Below are 18,311 nucleotides of genomic sequence, written 5' to 3' on the forward strand. Positions count from 1 at the left end.
TATTATTCCAAAAAAAAAAAAAAAAGATAATGATTGGACCGATATATGATACTGTAAAGTATACACTTAATTATTTAATAATTCAATAATGTTAGGATACATACCATATTGCAATGTGACTTGTTTTGCTTTTTTCCTTCTCTTTTTATTACTTTATTATGATGGGCATTGACGTTATGTGCTGGGGTCAACTTATAATATTTGAGGAAGCAGTCCACCTCTAATGGAACATATTACTCAAAGAAAAAAAAGAAACAATTGTGTTATTGCGACTTTTTTTGACCACATCCAGACCATACTTCCAGGTTTCATAGTACATTAATTAATTATTAAGACCATACTTTCCATATTTAATTAATTATTTTGTCATTTACGAAGTGGTTTCACCTTTTCTTTAATGAAAATTATAGAAAGTTGAAAACTTCCCTATCTATTTTCTTTTTTTATTTTCATCAATTGGAGTTTTATTTTATTTTCTGGCTGTGTTTTTTCTTTCATTATGGGCTCAGTCATAATTTACTCTAGCTATTTTATCATAATAATTTTATCTTCGATGTCATTCCAATATATTTTATGTCGTGTTATGATTATTATGTATTCATTTTAATTTGACTGCGTCGAATTTCAAATTAGACATGAAATATTTAAAATTTTATTTATGTTTATGATGTGGTCGAGGTTTTTACGAAGGGATAAAATTGAGAATTTTACCTACGGCACAATTATACACCAGGTGAAACACGATTTTTAAGAGAGGTTTTTTTGCCAGAAAAATAGTCACTATCAATGAATAGTGCTTGTTTAAAAAATTAATATTTTTTGATATTTATAGTAGGGTTGGAAGTTATATTATGTGGTGAGTTGCATTTGTTTAACATGTGCCTCATATATATTAAATTATGTTTTTACTCTTGCAGGTTAATAATTTTTACCAATATACATAAGTTATATGATTAGTTATATCGAGAATAATTGTGTAAGGTAATTAAGTGATATGACGAAATTATCTTAGTTAACTAAGGAGTTTACAGGGAAAAAAGTTTCAATTGAGAAATAAAATCTTATTCTTAAGGCAATCAAGAAAAAAGATAAATGAAGTACTGAAGTGGAAATATATATATATATATATATATATAATTTTTTTTTACGTATAGGTAAATTGCATTAAAACAAGTAATGAATACAGTTGCATACCTCACTCGGACAAACAATCCTCCAAATTACATACAAAGTAACCGTCCGTAGTTTAGGTTTCAAGTTGTCACTCATTACTAATACATGTTCTAAGTAACATATACCAGACCACCCACCACCACCAACAAACAGCCTGTCACCGCCTCCATCGCGGCGGCGCGGCGGCCGAAAAATTTCATCGGCGCATCTCAGGACACGTCCACCACCGTCAGAATCGCCTCGTTGAGATCTGTCCAACCATGGTGTGTATTGCTTGAATCTCTACTGGACGCGCCGTCACGGCTTCTTTGAAAATTACAATTTCGCCCCATATTTCGCCGAAAACTTCTCACTAACTTTCCGGCGCTGTCCCGGCGAATCGCCGGCCGTCCCATATACTGTTCGAAGCGCCTTGATGAGGAGAACATTTCCCCTCAAACGATTTGATGTTTCAACAACTACGGACGATGGGCTGACGAAATAGATCGGCCTATCTACTTAAGAGGGAACGAAGGCCCCTGGACCATGAGAGACTACCAGTGCTTGCTCCCGATGCTGCTACCGAAAGATGGTAAGGAATGGAATGATGAAAGGCCGGGTTCCCCCTAGGTGCCAGTTAGACATGAACTAAGATAGGGTCGATGTAATTGAGAAGAAGGGCTGAATCCAAAGCATTGACCTGTCCCGGTGATTCACCCTGAAAGACCAGTTCTTCCCTTTCCTTTATGTAAGTGAAGTAACTCATAGTTCACGAAGAAGATAAGCACTCCGCTATATCTTTGATAAATAGGGTAAAGGAGTAACCTTATAGAGAGTAGTAGATAGTAGGTATTGTAACCTTGATAGGACAGATCTATCGATATTCTATGCTTTCATAGTAATGAAAAAGCTTGGAGTAAAGGAAGATTCCGATAAAGGAGTGATGAAGATAGCCATAGCTATAGTCAAAGTGGATAGATGCCTATAACAGTGATCCACTAGGAGAAGTCAGAGTATCGGATGATGGAAATACAGTGTCCGGAAACTTCCAATTCTATAAGCTGGGGAAGAGCCCTAACTAGGAGGCTTCTAGCTTACCATCTATAGTAGGCCTCGAAACCTTTCCATATTCTTCTACTCCAGGTGACATCATAAAAGGGAGCCTTAAGTAGGAGTCCCGGAAGAGGAATCAACAACGGAAGGTGAAACCGGCTGATGGCATCGAAGAAGGCAATGAAATAGGTGCAGAAAGCAGGCCATCTGAAGGAGGAGTACCAGTGGATAGAGAGGGCAATTCCAGTTCCACTGTTGGATTCTGGGCATGAAGCCTTTACAAGGGCTGAGCTATTGAAACTAGGGCAAGAAAATCACACGTAGAAAGGAGGGATCCGCCAGATTTCACTTAAAATGAAAGTAATTCCACAAACAGGTTTAGAGTAGTCAATTCAAGACTTATAGTAGGACTTTCTCTATCGGGAGATGGTTTAGCTCGAGTAGTAGGAAGGGGAGGCATCAAGTCAAAGATTTCCCTCTTCAACTCCATCCAACAAGAGGAAATTCCATAGCTGATTCCTTGCCATCTACAGTAAGAGGACTCCGACAGGTTCTTATGCCAGCCAGAAAGACATTCACAGAAGGAGGGGTAACAAATGGTTTAGCAGGAGCTGAATAAGTCTCGGAAGTTGCCGTTGTAAAGGCTTCACCGGTCAGGCATTCACCAGCTGTTCTTTCTTTAGTTGCTGTATCGGAAAGTCCTCTTAATTCAACTGGAAAAGGTTTATCAATAGCGGAAGTAACTGAAAAATAGCAGAATAATCCACTCCAGCTAAGCTATAAAGATCCCTCTCCTACCGGAGTCATAAATTCCAGATTCTTCGGCTGTTCCAGAGCCGATGTAATTGAGCTCGACTGATAAGGAGAGGAGCGAAAGAAATGGATGCTTTAGCTGTTGAGGTGAAGAAGGGAATTGAATTGAGGTAAGGCTGTATAAGAGAATGGAGTTACTGAGCTACTGAGCTAATGGCCTAGAAGTAAGTGGAGTTAAGACAGCTCATAGCAGTATCGAAATACGATAGAATCCCTTCTTTACTTACCTATAGGCGAGTGATCACGAACGAAGGATGAATAGAGGCGTAGTCTATAGCCGGCATAAGCCGTAATAGGAGTTCGAGTTTTAGTTACTCCAAGAACTACAGGGGATGCCATAGTAGAGCTAAAGCCAATAGCCATAGCAGTGAAATCTGTCTATCAGAAGGTAGAAAATGTCCTCTTGCTCTAGCAGTCAACGAATCTCCATCGGAAAGGGAGGATCTTGTTACTGGTTCAATACGAGAAAGGGAATCTACATATGAAATAGCTCCAATATCGGCACAAAGATAAGCAGGAAAGTAGCATCAGAGTGAATAGTTTATGTAGCTGGTAACTCATTCACCTCTCCAGCTTCTCCGAGCTATCTATCTCTAATTCATTTACTTTACTTAACTTACGAAACCAGTCTCCTCGATACGACTTTCATTCCCTAGACCTCGTAGGCTGAAGATTGCCTTGACTAGCTAACAGTATCAGTTTAATCTGGCATTTCATCCTTGGTAATGGTGTACACTATCAATGAACCAATAGTTGCATTTACAGCAGAAGATAGATCGGTCCTCGTAGAACGTTCAAGACTTTTAGTCTGTTGTTCCATATCTATTACTAAACCTCATGGTATCCATGTACAAAACATACCATTACCAAGAAAATAATTAGCACACATTGGTGTCGGTCTACTAAGCCAGTCAATCAAGTATGTAGTGTATAGTCCATGGTGTAGGACAGGTTTTAGTCCGAGGAGTTCAATTAAAGGATTTATTTATAGTAAGAGTGATCCATGGCCTTGAGCCATGAGTCATAGAAGAATTCCTTCATGCTTCCCATAGGGATAGGAAAGAGTAAAGTGGCCGGTTAAGCAGCTAGTCCTAATCTATGCACATACGCCGGTTAGAGCAGTGCCTTTTCAAAGCTTAGCTTATGAGATTCTCTTACTAATAGAAAAAATCTTGATTTCGGTAAAGTCTTCTGCTTCTTGGCCTGGCCCAGATCTTCTTGAATAAATTACTGTTTGCCCCTTGGAATGAAGCCTCTTAGGCTGTCTACCTTTGATTCAATAGTCTCACCTTGGCGGTCTACTGAGAAGGTTGTATCCATGGTAGGGAAAGGCTTCCTTCCTTGGTCACGTGGTACGTACCAGGGACCTCACGTATACCTCTTCACCAAGGTCTGACTTGGGAACCAACCTGGAAAGCAATACCGAATTGTCCTTACCTTACATCACAGTTGATTAAAGGTGGTGTCAAACCTCGGTTAGCTCGTTCAAAATCCCCTTTCTAGCTATTACCTTTGCTAGAGGATTTTTCATTTATTTCTAAAGGCCTATATCTAGCTGTTTAGCACCTTTTCTGATCATTATATGGAAGATTACATATGAATCATTAAACATGACTTTTGAAGTCATAATCTCGCTACTCTGCTGGGATCTAGTCCGTGAAAGACCTCTCACTGGCTTGCCTACAGGATTTCTTAACCTAGTGTGCAGGAACTTGATGTTAAGTAAACTCCAAAGAGAACTTTCAAATTGCCTTACCTTATCAATTCAACTCTATGGTTAGCAACTGCCATCTAAAGAGCTTTTAGAACAGTATTGGTCTAACTAGCTTTAAGCTAAGCTTCTTCTGCAACTGGCTGATTGAATGGAAATAAAGAGGGAAGGACTTTTGTTTCACTTACAGACTGACCGCTAGAATGAAAAGAGGCTTGCTCAGGACAGGAAAGGAATGCCTTGAAGAAAACTCCCACTTAATGACCTGCATCGTCTATTCTCTTCGATGGGTATAAAGGCTGGTTACCCAATCCTGAACAAATTCTATTAGGGGACCATTGAAGCGTAGAGAACTTAGAAAAAAATTTCTTCTTTATAATTTATTAAAATAGAAAATATAGATGATTTGTCCAAAATGATAGTAAGTAAGTGGTAAAAAAGAAAAAGAATTAACCTTTGCCACATATTTACATCTTGATTGACAATACAACAGGGCATGTCCTTCATGGATGGAGTACAATCAAAGAAAGCCAGAACATCAAACCTATTTATTCCCTAGTGGGGATCGGTATCAATGACTCACTTATAGGCAAAAGATAAAAGAGTGGACTTGGTCTGTCATCGCTAAAGCACTTATGTTTCATCTCACTTGCGAAACACTTACTATAGCCTTGCCTTATTCCGGCTCATCTGTGAATGAATGAATCCTTTGACTTTCCTTCCGGAAAGGATTACTCATATAGGGCATACTCACACGAGGACAATCAAAAGGAATAGATAGAGGGAGGAGACCGATAAGACAGGATCCCACTGTTTGAATAACTAGGGAAAGGGAGATACCAAGAATACCAAGCAAGGATAGGTCTGAAACTATGACTGAGAAAAAGTGCCCAGCAGCCTCGGTTAATATTCTAAAATTGTTTCAGCTAAAGTTTTTCTGGTTCAAATGTGGGCTCTTTTAAGAGGGATGAAAGAGAACCTGTTCCAATACAAAAAAAGTGATGTAAAACAAATCTCTCTTTCAGAAGTTAACTACCTTCGTCTTGGCATAGTTACAAGTTCAATCCATCATTGGTTATAGAATTTTGAAATATCTTATCTTACCTTCTCGCTTACACTATTATTAAAAAGGGACACTTACTAGTTCAACATTAGAGTCTAAATCCTTTTGTTGTTTAGATTTCAAGTTCAGACTATGATGACTGGCATCCTCACTTACGCAACGAAATGGAGTAGCCACCTTGAGTTATTCTCTTCGGTATCACCTTCAAAAACAGAATAGAAGAAAGGTTAACAGAAAGTCTCACAAAGAAGAAGAGAAGATGAAGTCTAACAGCAGGTCTTGGGGATAGCAGTAGATTGATGAGTGATCCCCTCTAAATCAGGGAAGGTAGGACATTCTGAACCTTAACCTCTACTGGATGAAGCAACCATATAACTGACGATATTTATTTAGTAGCGAGATCAGTTACACTAGCCCGGGCATCATCGCTGTCTTAGCGCGAACAGTCTGTAGCCAAAATAGAGTAGAGATTCAAATGGAGGGATGTGGAAGAGAAATGAAGTCAATGACACCACACCAGACCGACCGGAAAGGGAAGAAGTAGCTACCATTTCACTTTTCCGTTACATGCTTTCCCCTGTCACTAACTCTGATGTCACTGTCAACAAGAAAGAGAGAGAGAGAGACTGATGTTGCGAATCAAAGATCTCGTACTACGATAAGAGATACTCTAAAAAGGCCGTAGTATCCTGTGCTTGGCCGTAGTTTCCCGGGCTGGAGTTTGCTTGGCTTGTTCCGGAGCGTTGTTGGCTTATCGAATAGTAATTCTTTTGGTATTGTATTCCCCCTACTTTATCCGTGAGGAGGGCTAGGGCTCTAGCTGTGACGTCCGTAGAATTTTTTATGTAATTGGGAGACTAATTGGTAATTATTAGAAATCTAGATGTAATTAGTAGATAAATTATAGATTGAATTTGGAATATAATAACACTTGAACGGATTAAATTGGAGTTCGTTATAATATTTGGGGCAAATTATAGTAATTAAGAAATTAGAAAGGACGTGATTGGTATTTTAAGAAAAGTTTAATTAAATATATAAAATAACAATAATACTTTATATATATAAATAGTATATATATATATCTATGTGTGTAATAAGGGAAGAGATAGAGTTTGAAATGGAGGCGGTGGGGCCTCTCTCTCCACCCAATTTTAATTTAAAACACATACACTACACACATACACATAATACACAAATTCACACACACTCATATACACACAGTAACGCACACACCCATTTCGGAAAACAGAGGTACGGAAATTGTAATTTAATTTTTGTTAATTTATGTAATTATATTATTTAATTAGTCCGTTTATTAAATGTTGATTATATTGAGCGGTGAATTATTTAATCGGAGTATTTTATGATTTTGACTATTTAAATTAGTGTCGTATTAAATATCATAATTGCTATAAAAATGATATAGTTGGGTAATTAAAATATTAGATTTGTTAGATTTAATTATCCTTATAGTTAATTTATACAATTCCATCGGAATGATTAACCAAATATGTAATTCTATGTATTGTTGCTTAATTAAATTGTATAGCAACGGTAAATTGACAGAAAATTCGTAAAAATACTTCGGATGTTATATTTTAGAAATATTATGTTATTAATTAGGGAAAGGAGGTTTCAGTGGTAATATAATTTACGAATGTTATTAAAAATGATAGTTATAAATACATAAGGGGTTTAATTAAGTGAATTCTTATGAATTATTTGGTAAATTAAATATATTGATTATACGTATTATAATTTATTATAGGACGTGACGACAAGATAGAGAGTTGAGCAGTCCCTCGTGAATCGAAGTATTTTGGGGATTTACGGTAAGTATAGCTAATTGGTTTTATATATATCTATATGTGTATTATGGTATATATTATGTATATTGGTTTCTTGGATGCGAACGTGAATTTTGCTTAATATTATTATGCGTGGCTCTCGTATATTGATTGTTTATATAATTAGTTGTGGATTATTTGTTAGATTACCATCATATTGGTGAAATTATTACTATGTGATATGTAATGGTAATGTAGGGATATGCGGGATATGATTATGTGATAATCATATAATTGATTGTTGATGAAATCTAATTGGGAGTTGTTATTGAGAAAGTGATTATTATAAAGAAAAGAATGATGATCGTGAGTTGAGATAAAAGATGATGCTTACCTAGTTGGAAACACAGTCAATGGTTTATGAAAATGTGATTGATATTGAGATATGAAAAATATGTGAATTAAGCTAGGTACCATGGCGCGTAGGGTACCGGGGTATTCCGGGGCAGCAGGGAATATCCTGTGCTTGTTAGCTACACACTGGGGTGGTGTGGGGGTACCATGTTTGTTGTGATGTCCTGTGCTATATTGCTACACAGCTGAAGTAAAAGAGTGTGGGGATATCACACAACGGGTATCCTGTGCTGTATATGATATGATGATGGCCGGCGAAACCATTGACTGATGTATACCAATTAGAGTAAGTGGGGCCCTTAACTCATAAACGATAATGTTGAATACTGTGTCATAGCTTGATTTATATTTGTGAATAGGTATTACTGCTTATATTTGTTGTTGCTATTGATAATGACTGTTAGTCGATGTGACTGCATGTACGTGAAATTGTTGCCTGTATGTATATATAAACTGATCAGCTATACTTATTGAGTAGGCAGCTCATTCCTTGCCACATACTTTTCAGGAGATAGGTCACACTGACTAGCCACATTGACTTTGAGCGGTGCCGTTGTCTTTATTAGGTGGGTCAGCCGTGACTTCTGAAGCCAAAGTTTTTGATTATTGGGTTGTAAATATTCTGGTCTTTTATCGGGATTTGTGTTTAAAAGTTGTGGTATGATTTTTCTTGAGGTTATGTACACGAGAACATGTAGTGAGGGTAAATATTACTTTTGGTGATATCTAATACCTTTTGTGATATATAATATTATATTGATAAATTAGAATTTATTTTACTGGTTGAAAGAGAATTACTTATAGAATGAGTTCTGATTAGAGAAGGGATGAAATAGTGATAATTAGATGTAGCGAGTAGGGGGTGCTACATTGGGTGGTATCAGAGCAGGTCTACGTTTCTAGGGTAATGATTGTGAGATGTCTTTAATGATTGAATTCTTTAATGTAGGATGGCTTCTCAAGGTACACGTGCTGACCCAGTAGCTAATAGAGAAGAGTCAGCGGAGTCCGTAGAGGGCTCAGTGGCACCTGCAAGTGCAGGTGGGGTGGAAGTAGGTCGAGAGGGTGCTGGTGTTGATGCTCCTATTCCTCCCGGTGGTGTTCCAGTGGTTGGATTACCACCAGAGTATGCACAGATATTTCAAATGGCTTTTCAGGCCCAAGCACAAGCACAAGCGCAGTTACTTGCACAGGCGCGCGCATCCACTTCAGTGCCAGCACCAGTAGTTCCTACCATTGATCGTAACTATGAAAGAATCAGAAAGATGGGGGCTACAGAATTTGAGGGTACACTAGACCCAGAGGTTGCGGAGAGATGGTGGGAAAAAGTCGAAGATGTGATGAACTTAATAAATTGCACTCCAGAGGATCGACTTAAGTACGTTGTTTCTTTGTTCGTGGGTAATGCCTTGATTTGGTGGAGGTCTGTAAAGAGGGGATATGAGCCAAGAGAAATAACTTGGGCTGAGTTTCAGAAAGAATTTGATGATAAATACAGACCCAAGATGTACCGAGACAAGAAGAGGATGGAGTTTCTGAATTTAGTGCAAGGGGATGATCAGACAGTGGCAGAATATGAACTCCGTTTTGCCGCACTAGCCAAATATGCACCAGAAGCAATTGCAACGCAGGAGGATCGTTGTTATCGTTTTGAACAGGGGCTACGACCGGAGATCAGAAGAGGCCTTGCAGTCAGAATTACAAATTTTAAAATTCTTGTTGAATCGGCGGTTCGGATGGAAGAAGCAGTAATGGAGGACAAGAAGAAGGAGGAGGAGAAGAGGAAATCAACATATGCAATAGGGGAATCGAGTAGGTTGACCAAAAGGGGAACCGGTCGCTCATTCTCAGCGGGAAGTGGGAGTTTTACACGTGGTGGTCCCATTTTTCGAGGAAGTAGTGGACAGAGGTTTGGGGGATCCACGGACTTTAGCAGAGGTTCATTCGAACGCAGCTCATTTGCTATGCCTTCTACTGGATTAGGAAGGGGAGCTGGACCGAGTTATGGTCGAGGACCAGTTTTTCCTCCCAGTTGTTCTACTTGTGGAAGACAACATCAAGGGCCATGTTGGAGACGGGATAATATACCGAAGACTTGCTATCGCTGTGGAGGTAGAGGACACATAGCCAGAAATTGTTCCAGTCAGACTATAGGGGTGACTGAAAGTGTTGCTAGCGGGACCCAGAGCCAAAGTAGTATTGGGAGTAGTGACAGGGGAACTGGGAGAGGCAGAGGCAGAGGTAGGGGCGCGGGTAGCAGAGATAGTGGCCACGCCATTAGTAGCGGTATGAGGGGGGTTGGAGCACAAGTTACTCAGGGACAGACCCAGGCAAGGATATATAACATTACTAGAGAGGAAGCCCCAGCATCGAATGACGTGATATCAGGTACGATATTGTTATATGACATTGCGGCTTATGTTTTGATTGATCCTGGCTCTACACATTCATATATTTCATCCGAATTTGCATCTAAAATACCGGGAGAGAATAGTCCGTTGGGATGTAATTTGATGGTTTATTTGCCCGTGGGAGGGGGTGTGATAGTGAACAGTGTTAGAAAAGGGAGTTTAGTGAGAATCGGAGATGTAAATTTACCTGTAGACCTTATAGTGCTGGATTTGAAGGAGTTTGATGTGATTATGGGGATGGATTGGTTAGCGCAACATAAAGCAATAGTTGACTGTTATAAAAAGGAAGTAATGATCGAATGTTCTGGCGAATCAAAAGTAATATTGGTGGGGGATCGTCAGGTAGTACCAATTTGTGTAATATCAGCTATGGAGGCAAGACGATTGATGTTAGAGGGTTGTGAAGCATATCTAGCCCATGTGGTAGATACCGAAAAGGTTAATCCCACGTTGGAAGAAATATCGGTAGTGAGAGACTTCCCTGAAGTATTTCCTGATGACTTACCAGGATTGCCACCGCATAGGGAAGTGGATTTTGCTATAGAAACTCTTCCAGGAGTTGCCCCAATTTCTATTGCGCCGTACAGAATGGCTCCAGTGGAATTACACGAGCTCAAAAAGCAAATTGAAGAATTATTGGGGAAAGGATTTATCAGGCCGAGTACTTCGCCGTGGGGAGCACCAGTGCTGTTTGTGAAGAAGAAAGATGGGAGCATGAGGTTATGCATCGACTACCGGCAATTAAACAGAGTAACAGTGAAGAATAAATATCCATTGCCGAGGATTGATGACCTGCTAGACCAGCTAAAGGGAGCTACAATATTTTCAAAGATCGATTTGAGGTCTGGGTATTGGCAGTTGAGGATTGCAGAGAATGACATACCGAAGACAGCTTTCCGTACTCGTTATGGTCATTATGAGTTTCTGGTGATGCCTTTTGGGTTAACAAATGCACCAGCGGCATTCATGGCATTAATGAACCGTACATTTCAAGAATATCTGGATCACTTCGTTATTGTGTTTATAGATGACATTTTGGTATACTCGAAGGATAGAGATGAGCATGAACAACATTTGAGGATAGTCTTACAGATTTTGAAAGAGAAGGAATTATATGCTAAGTTAAGCAAATGTGAATTTTGGGTAAATCAGGTGGTTTTCCTTGGGCATGTAGTATCTGGTGATGGGGTTATGCCTGATCCTTCAAAAGTAAAAGCTATTACGGAGTGGAGAGTGCCAAAGAATGCCACTGAAGTCCGAAGCTTCTTAGGGTTGGCTGGATATTACAGGAGATTTGTTGAGGGTTTCTCTATAATTGTCGGTCCTCTAACCAAGTTGCTAAGAAAGGGGGTAGAATTTCAGTGGACGGAACAGTGTCAACAAAGTTTTGATGAGTTGAAGAAGAGACTGACCTCCAATCCGATTTTGGTTTTGCCATCTGGTAGCGGTGGATATATAGTGTATACAGATGCTTCCAAACAGGGTTTGGGATGTGTGTTGATGCAAAACGGAAATGTAATTGCTTATGCGTCCCGTCAATTAAAGAACCATGAATTAAATTATCCTACACATGACTTGGAGTTAGCCGCGATTTTGCATGCACTGAAGATCTGGAGACATTACTTGTACGGAGAAAAATTTCAGATCCTTACTGACCATAAAAGTTTGAAATATATCTTGACACAAAAGGAATTGAATTTGAGACAGAGAAGATGGATAGAATTGCTGAAGGATTATGATTGTACTATTGACTTCCATCCAGGGAAAGCGAACGTGGTAGCAGATGCCTTGAGTAGAAAGAGTTCAAGTACATTAGCCAATCTGGGGAGTCACAATCAGACATTGCTACTGGAGATGAGGTCTATGAATACGAAACTAGAGGTTGATCAGGTAGCGGGTTTATTGGCAGCCTTGCAAATTAAACCAGACTTTGTGGATCAGATCAAAGAAGCACAGACTCGAGACGCTTTCTTATTACGAATGTTGGAAAGAATAAGACTTGGTAAGAAAACAAATTTTTCAATAAGAGGTGATGGAGTACTAGTGAATGGGGGACGAGTTTGTGTGCCTGATACAGATGGGTTACGCGAAGCAATTTTGCAGGAAGCTCACAATTCACCATATGCGATGCACCCTGGTACTACAAAAATGTATCGAAATTTAAGACCTTACTACTGGTGGCAGACAATGAAGAAGGATGTGGCTGAATTTGTGGCTAAATGTATGACATGTCAGCAAGTAAAGGCAGAACATCAGGCACCAGCAGGTAAACTGCGACCTCTATCAATACCAGAATGGAAGTGGGAGAAGATCACTATGGATTTTGTCGTAGGGTTGCCACGAACATTCAGAAAGCACGACGTTATTTGGGTAATTGTGGATAGATTGACAAAATCTGCTCATTTCTTGCCGGTACGAGTAACTGATTCTCTGGATAAGTTAGCTGAATTATACATTTCTGAGATAGTGAGATTACATGGAGTGCCTGTATCGATTGTGTCCGATAGAGATCCCCGATTTACCTCACGCTTTTGGGAAAGTTTACAAAGGGAATTGGGCACAAAATTGCATTTCAGTACCGCATTCCATCCTCAAACAGATGGCCAGTCAGAAAGAACGATACAAACCCTAGAAGATATGATGAGAGCTTGTACAATGGAGTTTAAGGGCAATTGGGATGATCATCTACCTCTAATGGAGTTTGCATATAATAACAGTTTCCACTCTAGTATCGGTATGGCTCCATATGAAGCTTTATATGGAAGAAGGTGTCGCAGTCCGATTTGTTGGGATATAGAAGGACTAAGACAACTAGAAGGTCCTGAACTGGTGCAGGAAACAGTGGAAAAGGTACAGGTAGTTAAGAAGTGTTTGAAGGCAGCACAAGATCGACAAAAAAGTTATGTTGATCAACACCGAAGAGAGATAGTGTACGAAGTAGGTGATAAGGTTTTCCTGAAAATATCTCCTTGGAGGGGAATTCTGAGGTTTGGCAAGCAAGGAAAGCTGAGTCCGAGATACATTGGGCCGTATGAAATTATTGAAAAAAAATTGGACCACTGGCGTATCGACTGGCATTACCGGCAGAGTTGTCACAAATACATGATGTTTTCCATGTTTCGATGCTGCGACGATATCGGTCTGATCCTAGCCACATTATTCATGAGCCGGAGATAGAGATTTCCAAGGAGTTAACATATGTGGAGGAGCCTGCAGAGATTTTGGATAGAAATGTAAGGAAATTAAGAAATAAAGATATACCGATGGTAAAGGTAAGATGGAGTCATCATTCCCCGAGGGAGGCGACTTGGGAGGTTGAGGAGCATATGAAAGAGAAATATCCCTATTTATTCCATTGAGCGGGTAAGTTACTTAAATTTCGGGGACGAAATTTTTATTAGGAGGGGAGAATTGTGACGTCCGTAGAATTTTTTATGTAATTGGGAGACTAATTGGTAATTATTAGAAATCTAGATGTAATTAGTAGATAAATTATAGATTGAATTTGGAATATAATAACACTTGAACGGATTAAATTGGAGTTCGTTATAATATTTGGGGCAAATTATAGTAATTAAGAAATTAGAAAGGACGTGATTGGTATTTTAAGAAAAGTTTAATTAAATATATAAAATAATAATAATACTTTATATATATAAATAGTATATATATATATATCTATGTGTGTAATAAGGGAAGAGATAGAGTTTGAAATGGAGGCGGTGGGGCCTCTCTCTCCACCCAATTTTAATTTAAAACACATACACTACACACATACACATAATACACAAATTCACACACACTCATATACACACAGTAACGCACACACCCATTTCGGAAAACAGAGGTACGAAAATTGTAATTTAATTTTTGTTAATTTATGTAATTATATTATTTAATTAGTCCGTTTATTAAATGTTGATTATATTGAGCGGTGAATTATTTAATCGGAGTATTTTATGATTTTGACTATTTAAATTAGTGTCGTATTAAATATCATAATTGCTATAAAAATGATATAGTTGGGTAATTAAAATATTAGATTTGTTAGATTTAATTATCCTTATAGTTAATTTATACAATTCCATCGGAATGATTAACCAAATATGTAATTCTATGTATTGTTGCTTAATTAAATTGTATAGCAACGGTAATTTGACAGAAAATTCGTAAAAATACTTCGGATGTTATATTTTAGAAATATTATGTTATTAATTAGGGAAAGGAGGTTTCAGTGGTAATATAATTTACGAATGTTATTAAAAATGATAGTTATAAATACATAAGGGGTTTAATTAAGTGAATTCTTATGAATTATTTGGTAAATTAAATATATTGATTATACGTATTATAATTTATTATAGGACGTGACGACAAGATAGAGAGTTGAGCAGTCCCTCGTGAATCGAAGTATTTTGGGGATTTACGGTAAGTATAGCTAATTGGTTTTATATATATCTATATGTGTATTATGGTATATATTATGTATATTGGTTTCTTGGATGCGAACGTGAATTTGGCTTAATATTATTATGCGTGGCTCTCGTATATTGATTGTTTATATAATTAGTTGTGGATTATTTGTTAGATTACCATCATATTGGTGAAATTATTACTATGTGATATGTAATGGTAATGTAGGGATATGCGGGATATGATTATGTGATAATCATATAATTGATTGTTGATGAAATCTAATTGGGAGTTGTTATTGAGAAAGTGATTATTATAAAGAAAAGAATGATGATCGTGAGTTGAGATAAAAGATGATGCTTACCTAGTTGGAAACACAGTCAATGGTTTATGAAAATGTGATTGATATTGAGATATGAAAAATATGTGAATTAAGCTAGGTACCATGGCGCGTAGGGTACCGGGGTATTCCGGGGCAGCAGGGAATATCCTGTGCTTGTTAGCTACACACTGGGGTGGTGTGGGGGTACCATGTTTGTTGTGATGTCCTGTGCTATATTGCTACACAGCTGAAGTAAAAGAGTGTGGGGATATCACACAACGGGTATCCTGTGCTGTATATGATATGATGATGGCCGGCGAAACCATTGACTGATGTATACCAATTAGAGTAAGTGGGGCCCTTAACTCATAAACGATAATGTTGAATACTGTGTCATAGCTTGATTTATATTTGTGAATAGGTATTACTGCTTATATTTGTTGTTGCTATTGATAATGACTGTTAGTCGATGTGACTGCATGTACGTGAAATTGTTGCCTGTATGTATATATAAACTGATCAGCTATACTTATTGAGTAGGCAGCTCATTCCTTGCCACATACTTTTCAGGAGATAGGTCACACTGACTAGCCACATTGACTTTGAGCGGTGCCGTTGTCTTTATTAGGTGGGTCAGCCGTGACTTCTGAAGCCAAAGTTTTTGATTATTGGGTTGTAAATATTCTGGTCTTTTATCGGGATTTGTGTTTAAAAGTTGTGGTATGATTTTTCTTGAGGTTATGTACACGAGAACATGTAGTGAGGGTAAATATTACTTTTGGTGATATCTAATACCTTTTGTGATATATAATATTATATTGATAAATTAGAATTTATTTTACTGGTTGAAAGAGAATTACTTATAGAATGAGTTCTGATTAGAGAAGGGATGAAATAGTGATAATTAGATGTAGCGAGTAGGGGGTGCTACACTAGCTGCTCTGATGAACCACCTAGATGGACGGAATGAAATAGGCTAGCTGGCCAGGTATCAGCGCCCTCAGATCTACCAATTGAGCTCCCTTCCCTCTCTTGCATTCTGTCTGATAGTCAGTCCCCGCGCTTCTTCTGGCTTCAGTCAGTATGGTTGCTTCCTTGGTTCAGCCTCTCTTTCGGTTCAAAAGATCCGTATGCCCCTGGCCTTCCTATTGGTTCACCAACCCGCCATTCAATATCGTCAGCATCCGCTGTCACAGGTTTTGAACCCTTAGATGAGTCTCGCTTGGAGTAGTACTCTGTACTCTCCACTACTTGCCATGCCCACTTACTACTAGAATGCCTACTTGCAACAATGCCCGCCGCCGATTCTTCCCATGCGACGTTCTCCCCCTATATGGGTCATCCGTTCGAGTGGCATCCGTGTAGTCAGTACCATTTGTTTTTGTCCTGGACGAATCTTGCCTAGATAGCTGAGGAGCTTCCTTAAGAAGCCATTGGCGCTTGCTTTCCGTGCGTGGGCAGGGTCTCTTCGGAAGATGAAGCCAATCCAATCACTAGAAAGAGCGAAAGGGGGATGGAAAGCAAAGGAAGGAGAATAGAGTACTCTACCAGTCTGGGGATGCAGAGCTCTATTCTTACTTCCTCAGAGTGGGAGCAGAAAGACAACGAGTGAAAGACCAATTTCGGGAAGGAAATTGTTGCTTGCCTATCTTAGGACTGGAATCCGGAAGTGAGAAGGTAAGATCATTAGGATGTGCCATATAAAAAAATCCTAAAAGTAGGAAGTAGCTCGACATTCCGCTGATAGTGGAGAGTGACTTAGACAAGCTAGGGGGGTGCCTATTCATGTTAAGGAAGAAGGAACGAAGTTGCGAGCGAATGTTTTTTAAGATAAGATAGAACCTGGAAAGGTTCTGGGGACAAGATAAGGAGATGGATAATGTTCAAGCTCTAGGGATAGGAAGCCCGAAGAAGGAAGGCGACCACTGGTTGGTTTAACATATAGTATAGTAAGATAAAGGCTTCCGTGATAATTGCTCGTTCGAACGGACAGCTTATCTTCCCGCTCCAAGATAAGCACCCAAGCTTTGAAAGAGAAAACTAGATCTTCCCAGCCAGCGAAAAGAACGAGATTGGTTTCCATGCTTAGAGGAGAATAAAAAAATAGGACAGGATCCACGATTGAAGGATAGAGCGGAGTGGGAAAAGCCCCCAGTTCTCTCCCCATCACCTCTTAGTGATGAAACAACAGCTATTCTTTGAACTCTTCTTCGTCCTTCCCTTTAAGCCGAAGATCAAGAATTCGCGAGATAGAAAGAAAGATTGGTTGGTGGGTTGTTTAGCTTCCTCTAACTTAAAGACATATAGCGAAAGGGCGAGCAACTATAACATCATTGTTCATCATCCCTCGCTACCGGATTAGTTAACTCTACCCGCCTATGCTGGATGGGATCACCCTGAACCTTTAGTACTTGGAGGAGCATATCTTGAGATCTCCCCTACAATGCCGGGTTGCATTAGGAGAATAAGTAGGCCTTGTGATTAGCACATCATTTGGAATGGATTCAATAAACGGATCACCTCCTTGATCCACTGGGTGATGAGAAGGGCTTCACATCCCTTGCAGGGCTTTTTCTCCATATTGAAAAGATTCCTGAAGAACAACAATTGGGTCAAATCGCGAGATCAAAGTACTTCGTTCTAGGTCGTTTAGCAAAGGCATGGGTTTTTCCTACATAGTATCAATCAAGTAGGCTTCCTCCCAGGTTGATTCTTGAAAGCCTTCAGGAAAATCCAAGGACTTCCGTTGATCCTATACTTTCCTCACTAGCTAGGAGGGGTTTCAGAGCTTAGTACTTGTACTAAGGGACAAAAAGAAATCCTTGATCTAAGGCCTTTCACTTTCAAATAAGAAAAACAAGAAAAGTTCAATTTCGATCATTTTCTTTTTATATGCTGGTAAAACAATTTGTCTTATCACTACTGCTTAGTACTACTAGTTGCTCTTTCTACTCTTCATGTTTTTCAGTTCTTTTCCTGTCAGTTGTTACTATAACTATATTTTGTTCATTTGGGATATTGAATATCCTGCTTTAGCCTTCTCCTACTCGTCTAGGACGACAGGAGATTTGTTGATAACCGCTTTGTATGAAGCAGGGGATCGAAGATCGGGTACAAGATGGAAGGATTGGTATCGAAACTAAATAGACTTTCTAATAAAGGAAGGAAA

Source organism: Sesamum indicum, linkage group LG7 (assembly GCF_026168435.1).
Source record: "Sesamum indicum cultivar Baizhima isolate 11 linkage group LG7, ASM2616843v1, whole genome shotgun sequence".
Taxonomy (NCBI): domain Eukaryota; kingdom Viridiplantae; phylum Streptophyta; class Magnoliopsida; order Lamiales; family Pedaliaceae; genus Sesamum; species Sesamum indicum.